Source organism: Elephantulus edwardii, unplaced genomic scaffold (genome assembly GCF_000299155.1).
Source record: "Elephantulus edwardii isolate Elephantulus edwardi_28Jun2011 unplaced genomic scaffold, EleEdw1.0 scaffold00160, whole genome shotgun sequence".
NCBI classification, from domain to species: domain Eukaryota; kingdom Metazoa; phylum Chordata; class Mammalia; order Macroscelidea; family Macroscelididae; genus Elephantulus; species Elephantulus edwardii.
The window spans coordinates 7,708,335-7,716,272 of NW_006399910.1; the positions used below are offsets into that span (position 1 = coordinate 7,708,335).

Below are 7,938 nucleotides of genomic sequence, written 5' to 3' on the forward strand. Positions count from 1 at the left end.
ATATGTTATTCAAAGAATCCTTGAATATGGGTAATGTGTCCAGCCGCTAATGGAAAGGAAGGAATTTACCCAGAAGAACCTGGGAAACAATGCCTGACAATCTTACTTTCAAAAATCAGTCACTGAAAACTCCCTGTGGAGCACAATTCTACTCTCACACCCAGAGCCGCCATGACTTGGAGCTGAATCAGTAGTAACTTCCCCTGGTTGTCAAAGATAGAGAGAAAACACACCAATGAAAGGACAGATGATTGGGTTTGGTTTGCACGGTCATGTTCCAGTTTCCTCTTTCTCTAGGCCCAGGGGTCCTGCAGGGCTAGAGTGAATCACTTATTGGCCAGCTGGACCCATGTCAACAGGCCCTGGCTGCTGTGAGTGGCCGTATTAGTAGGCACGGACACCAAGGCAGGAACTCAGGCAGGAAGTAAAATGAAGTAAAAGCACTTGAGAATTGGAAGGGTCAACATTTCCAAATGTTTTTGTTAATTTTGTTTGAAACATCAGCAATACCCTCCTGCGTCTTGTCTACCACAACCTGGCTCCACTCAGCTTCCTGGCACTCCATCCCACGTGAGTCAGCCCGATGCTAAGAACAAGGGGCTTCCTTCAAGCAGATTCTGCCTCGTGACAAACCTATAGGACCGGGGAGAATTAGACTGCTCTGTTTCCAAGGTTGGAAATCTTCACAGAAGTTGGCTGCCACATCTTCCTCCCATGTAGCAGCTAGTGGGTTTGTACCACCAACTTTCAACTAGAAGCTGAGCATGGTGCCTCTAGAAATACAAGACACATGCTCTATGTTCAGTAAATAACTGAAAAATGTGTTCTATAGAACAAGGCCCCAAGGTACCTTGTGAAACCCCTTTGGCCTGTGTAGTGACGCACCTTGGACACGAGGGGGCAGCACGAGGCCGCTCTGTGTTTTTGCCGCAGTAGAAGCACCCCAGCAGACAGAATAGCCATCATTGTACAAAGCTATATTTAAGCAATTTAAACCATTATCCTCCTTGAAGATCGTCTGCCCCATTTTTTTTTCTGTTTTAAAACATATTTTCTTTTATGTAACGATGGTGATTATATGTAATGGGATTTTCATTTTTTAATTTATTGCTAACTTTCTTATTTGATCAAACAAATAACAAGCTTCTCATGTTACTGAAAGCTATGAGAAAAACTATTTTTTAGGTTTGTGAAACCAAAAGTCAAGAGGCATTATTGTTGACTGTGAGAGGCAAAGTGAGCCTGGTGGGAGGCATCAAAGGGGGCAGGGACACAAATCATCTTCATCTGTGGCTTCCCCAGCCAGTGCAGGTGGTGTGTGTGTGACTACTAATCTAGAAGTCAGGGGTTCAAAGCCCTCAGCAGCACCCCAGTAGAGGGGTCTACTGATCTGCTCCCTTTAGGATGGACAGCCGGGAAACCCTGTGAAGGGGTCTAGTTTTGCTCTCACACACCTGAGGTGGGTAGTTGGGGTGCACTCAGGGTAACAGGTATGATTCACTTTCTGTTATTTTTTATTCCTTTCCTGACACTCATTGCTCCTTCCTTCCTCCTCTGGTCAAAGGGGGCTCAGCCCCGTCTCTCCTCTCCTGCCTGTTCCTCTTCCGGTTGAAACCCAGCATCTCGGAGAAATTTCCTCACCTAGAAAAGGGTTCTTCTGCATACCTTTCCAATCTGTATGCTGAACAAAAAAAAAATCTATGAAGCCAGACTCATATGAAGAAAAATGTGGCATCACAATCAGAGGAAGACTCATCAACAACCTGCCTACACAGATGACACAGCCTTCCCTGAACAAAAGTAAGGAGCTCTTCCTGCAGAAGTTCACTCAACATGCAGAAGTGCATTTCAATGTCCAGAAGACAAAAATCCTCAGCACTGGACCAATAAGCAACATCTGACACATGGAGAAAGGATTGAGGTCGTCAACAATTTTATCTTACTTGGATCCAAATCAACACTCATGGTACCAGCAGTCAAAACAGCAAAAGACAGCATAATGCATGAGAATGATTGTACGAAACATAATGTGAATGTATGCAAACTTTGTAAGTAAACCAATTTTTTTTAAAAAAGTTGGCAATGACATTTCAGACAAGAGTCTATCTCATAATGAAAATTTACAGAATACTATAGGGTCTCCACAAAAAAAAGAGGCTGCTAATTCAGTAACAACAACAAAAATAAGAAGACAAGATGAGTTGCAATGGGAAATTTAGCTGTCAAGGATCTCCTCAGCGTGATAAAGATCAACTACATAAGTCTACAGACTAAGGTGTGCCTGATCCAGGCCATGGTCTTCTCAATTACTTGCTATGCATCTGAAAGGTGGACAATGACTAAGGATGACAGAAGAAGAAGAAGAATCGATGCCTTTGAGTTGTGATGCTGGAGAAGAGTATTGAACACTTTATGGACTGCCAAAAGGACAAACAAGTCTGTCCTAGAGAGAGTGAGACCAGAGTGCTCATTGGAGGCAAAAATGGTGAAACTCAGTCTCACATACTTTGGGCATGTTGTTAGGAGGTTCCAGTCCTTGGAGAAGGACATCATGCTTGGAAGGGTGGAGGATGAGCACAGGAGAGGAGAGCAAGATCCTGGATGAGATGGGTTGACTCTGTGACTGTGGCAATAAGGTCCGATAAGTTAGAGATGGTGAGGTTGGCCCGGGATAGGGCAAGGTACAGACCTATTATTCAAAGAGTTGATATGGGTTGTAACCAACTCGATGGCCCATAACAACAATAAGAAGAGATGGTACTCAACAATAACAAGGAGAAGTGTATCTTCCAAGCCTTAACTCTGACAGCAGGATGCAGGTCTGCACAGCCATTCGCTGAATGCTAGGCATCAGCAGGCAGAGGGTAATGGGTCTGTTAGTGAGGTCTGGCCACACAGGGGCTTGGAGATCCTGCTGCACTTGATTAGGGAGGCTGGAAGAGCCATCTGATGCTGATAGATTCAATCCTTGAGTACAGTGTCCCTGGCTGCTGAGTCTTCCCTTTTGTTTCTAGAAAAATACAGAAATACACACACATAGATCTTCCATTCTAATGTCAGAGCATCATCTGTCTGTCAGACCAGGGAAACCTACACAAATGACAGAGCCTCAAATGATCAAATACCAAAGGATGCTATCTGTAAACTTACTTGGGACTATGGCAGTGGTTTTAGCAGTGATGTTGTTGTTGTTGTTGTTGTTGTTGTTGTTGTTGTTGTTATGTGCTGCCAAGTCGCTTATGACTCATAGTGACCCTATGTACAAAAGCCCTAAATCCTGCTCTGTCCTGTGCCAATCACACTGCCTTTGACACACCCATCCCGATTACCCCAGTCACTGAATCAATCCACCTCATAGAGGGCCTTCCCCTCCTGCACTGTGCCAAGAGTGTTGACTGTGGAGCCAAGAAAACGAAAGCTGTGTACAATCTCAATCTCTTCACCATCCATCCTGAAGCTGCCAGTTGGTCCAGTGTTGAGAATCTTTGTCTTCTTGATATTGAGGCTCAATCCATATTCGAGGCTGCAGTCCTTGACCCTCTGCAGCAAGTGCTTGAGGTCCTCCTCAGTTTCAGCAAGCAGGGTTGTGTCATCTTCATAATGCAGATTGTTAATCTTCCACCAAACCTGACGTCACATTTCTCCTCATAGAGCCCAGCCTCCTAGATAATATTTTCTGCATATAGGTTGAAAAGACCAAAAGGGATGTCAGAAGAGAAGCCAAAGCAGAAGGAAGAATTCAAGATACTAAAGAGCTGAACAGAAGATTTCAAAAGGCAGAGTGGGATGACAAAGCAAAATATTACAATGAAATGTGCAAGGAGCTGGAGTCAGAAAATCAAAAGGGCCAAACTCGCTCAGCAATGATTATATCATATAAAAATCTGGAGGACCTGGCCAGTTGACAGGAAGAGATCGGTACTTGCTCTCATTCAAAAATTAGGTGATCTGACAATGTGGAATTATAACAATATCATTAATATCACATGCAAACAAAACCCTCCTAAAAATTATTCAAAACCAACTGGAACAATACATTAACAGAGAACTACCAGAAATACAAGATAGATTTAGAAGAGGGTGTGGCACTAGGGACTTCATAGCCAATGTCAGATGGATCTTGGCTGAAAGCAAAGAGTAGTAGAGAAATATCTATGTGTGTTTCATTTATTATACAAAGACATTTTTTTTCTTTTTTTTTTTTTCATTTATTATACAAAGACATTTGACTGTGTGGGTCACAACAAACTTTGACTAATTCTGAGAAGAATGGGAATCCAAGAACACCTCATTGTGCTCTTGTGAAACCTATACTCAGATTAGGAAGAAGTCTTCAGAACAGAGCAAGGAAACACTGCATGGTTCAAAACAGGGAAAGATATATGTGAGGGATGTGTCCTGTCTACATACATTTTCAATCTACATGCAGAATAGATCCTTCAGGAGGCTGGGCTATATGAGGAGAAATGTGGCATCAGAATTGGAGGAAGACTCATCAACAACCTGCCTTATGCAAAAGACACAGCTTTGCTTTCCAAAACTAAGGAGGGTCTGAAGCAATTGCTGCACAAAGTCAAGAACTACAGTCTTCACTATGGATTGAAGTTCAACATCAAGAAGACAAAGATTCTCACCACTAGGCCAACTGGCAGCATCATGATAGATGGAGAAGAGATTGAGATTGTTATCAGTTTCATCTTACTTGGATCCACAATCAACGCTCTTGGCACCAGCAGTCAGGAAATGAAAAGATGGATTGCACTGGGAAAATCTGCTGTCAGGGACCTCTCAGAGTACTAAGGAGAAGAAATGTCAGTCTCGAGACTAAGGTGGCTGAACTAGGCCATGGTCTTCGCAATTACTTACTATGCATCAGAGAGCTGGACAGTTACTTAGGATGATAGAAGGAGAGCTGATGCCTTTGAGTTGTGGTGATGGAGAAGAGTATTGTATATACCATGGACTGCCAAAAAAATAAACAGATTTGCCCTGGGGAGGCTGAAATAAAGATGCTCTGTGGAGGCAAGGATCTTGAAGCTCCATCTCACACATTTTGGACATGTTGTAAGGAATAACCAGTCCTTGGAGAGGGACATCATGCTTGGAAGGATGGAGGAACAGCACAAAAGAAGATGACCTTGGAGGATATAGATTGACACTGTAACTGTGGTATTGGGAGTAAGTGTGTCTGAGACAGTGTCTGGCTCAGGATAGGACAGGGTTCAGAGCCATTGTGCATGGGGCGGCTCTGAGTCACAGGCCACTCAATGGCACATAACAACAGCAACAACATACCATACAAATAAACAGACCAGCACAGAGAATTACCTTAAGGAAGCACCATGGTGCATGTGTTGCATGTTCTGGTGGACACAGAGAAATGTACCACATAGTATCACCTTCAGAGAACTTTCCAGAGCTTTCTAGGCTATTCCAGAACTTTCCAGAGTACTCCAGAGCTTTCGGAGAGCACCAAGAGGAGTTGACAACAGTAGAGAATCGTATAAGTAAAAACTGCACAACACAAAGCATGAGCAAACTAAAGATTGTAGTTAGAGATAAAGTATCACCAAGGACTCTTAACTGTAACATACGTGCCAGGCACGATTTCCAAAGCTCCACTTGGTGGCATAGTGTACAACACATGAGACTGCTAATCAAAAGCTCAGCAGTTCAAATCCACCAATGATTCACAGGAGGAAGATAGGCAGTACCCTCATAAGATTACAGCTCCAGAGACCAGATGAGAGTCGCTATGCATCAGAATGGACATGACACCAGTGCCTTTGAGGTATTTTTCCAAAGCTTCAAGTCCAAGCTGTCCCCGGGTGCTTACTCATCTCTCCAGAGTAGCTGGCACCCCTCCACTCCCTCTGCTCTTGAATGAGAGCAGTGGTGTCCTTCTTCCCTGAGATTTCCAACTCCTCCTAGAGATTCTCCACCCAGGAGAGACCCCCAAAACCCCTCCCTTCATGGCAGGAGGAAGACAAACATGAGGAGATGGTCCTGGACTGAGGCCACTAGCAGCAGCCTCTGATCATGACCCCAGCTGCCCTCTTCTCTCCCCAGATTGAACAAGTGTAGTTAATCACCACATATTCTCCAAAAAGCTGATGGGGTTTGCCTCTAAAGGGTCGAACTAAAATTCAAAAGCCAAAGAAAGACTTTGCATCAAAACTTTTGCTTTCTAAGTATGGACTCTTTGGTTCTATTAAGATAAAAACAGAAAAACCTGAATGACCATTTGGAAAAGTGACCCCACTGAGCAAACTCTGCCAGCTACTGTGTAAGCACTAGCACTGTCCCCGCTGTGTGCACATCTGCAAACTGAGAGGATGGTCTGGACTTGGGGTTCCGGCCCGTGAGACTTTGTGCTCAAAGCAAGAGAGTATCCTTCAAAGCAGGCCAGCTTGGTCCCCTACGGTCAGCACCCTCCCCATTCCCATTCCAAGGAGGCTGGACCACCAAGGGAGGTGAAGGCTCAGAGTTAAAATCCAAAGTGCTGAACACACACAGAAACAAAGGCTCCTTTCACCAACTCTCGCTGATAAACCCAGGACTCTCCCACAGAGCTGAGCAAACCCAAAAGGTATTTGGCAACTAGTGGGATAGGACAAAGGTGCCATTCAAGAGGAACAGCTACAGGGAGGTGAGAAGGACTGTATCTAGATGTGGCGGACGATGTTTCTGCATTCTTATCAGTATAAATCCCAAACCCAACCCAGTGTCATCCAGCCAATCCTGACCCCTGGTGACCCTCTAACGAGCTTCCCAGGCTGCAAATCTTTCCAGGAGAAGACTGCTCCTCTTTCTCGCTGGGAGTGTCTGGAGGATTCAAATGGCCAATCTTTCAGTTAGCAACCTAAAGCATCATGCAGGAAACCACCTTCATACGTAGCAGAGCCAGCAGAGGGCAGTAATGTGTAAGCTTCGTAATCGTAACCAACATCTTGAGGGAATGAATGAGTTGTTTTTCTGGGTCTCCAGATCTGAGGCTTTGGGGCCATCATCTTAGGAACATCAAGGTTAATTGGCAAAAACCAGTCCACAAGACAGTGCTCACTGTTCTACTGTGGTAAGCAGTGACAGGTCTTTGAAGCTATCGAGCTAAGGTACAACCCTTGATCTCTCCCTGTGTGAAGCAAACAGGAGAGAAGAAAAGTAAACATGTGCAGAAAGAGGTCAAAGGACCAATGAACCACTACCTTTCCACAACCCTGAGACAGCAGAACCAGATGGTGCCCACATGGATCAAAGGTGCCCACTCACTCGAAAAGGGTCGCAGAAGGTGGTCCTGGACAGAGGAGGGGGGAAATGTGGAACAAAACTAAAAATCATTCTTTAAAGGTGGGGCTTATTGATCCTATGGAGAATGGTGAAAGCCCAAGGCACCCTTCAAACATGAAACAAAACTCACCTCCATGGCTCAACAATATTGTTGTTGTTGTTGCTATTCAAGTAACAAATCTATGAACAACAGATCTGACCGCTGCCGCATCCTGGGTCACCCTCATCGCCTCTGACATACGTGAGCCCACTGCTACAGTCACTGTGTCAATTCACCCGGTTGAGAGTCTTCTTCTCTTTTGCCAACCCTGCACCTTTCCAAGCATCTTGTCCCTCTCCAAAGAAGAACCTCTCCTGGCAACATGCCCAAAGTGTGTGAGATGAAACTTCATTATCTTTGCCTCCAAGAAGCACTCTGGCTGCCCTTTCTCTTATCTGTTTGTTTTTTTGGCACTCCCTGGGATCTTCAGCACTGTTCTCCAGCACTACAACTCAAAGGCATTGGTTAGATAGGCCTAAGAGGTGAGCAGCACTAGGGAGGGCCTGACTCCTTAAAAAAACCAACACTACAAGGTCAAAAGAACTGGGTTTACCAAGGTGAAAGCCCTGAAGGCAGAAGGGGGTAGGATAGAAGGATTGTTGTTGTTGTTG

At 44.6% G+C, this 7,938-nt stretch overlaps 1 protein-coding gene across 1 annotated transcript in view; it reads right to left on the reverse strand.

The window, feature by feature from the left end:
* The window catches only part of LOC102845350 (actin-related protein 3-like), a 105,656-nt gene that overhangs the window by 26,001 nt on the left and 71,717 nt on the right, over nt 1-7,938 (reverse strand). The window lies entirely within an intron of this gene.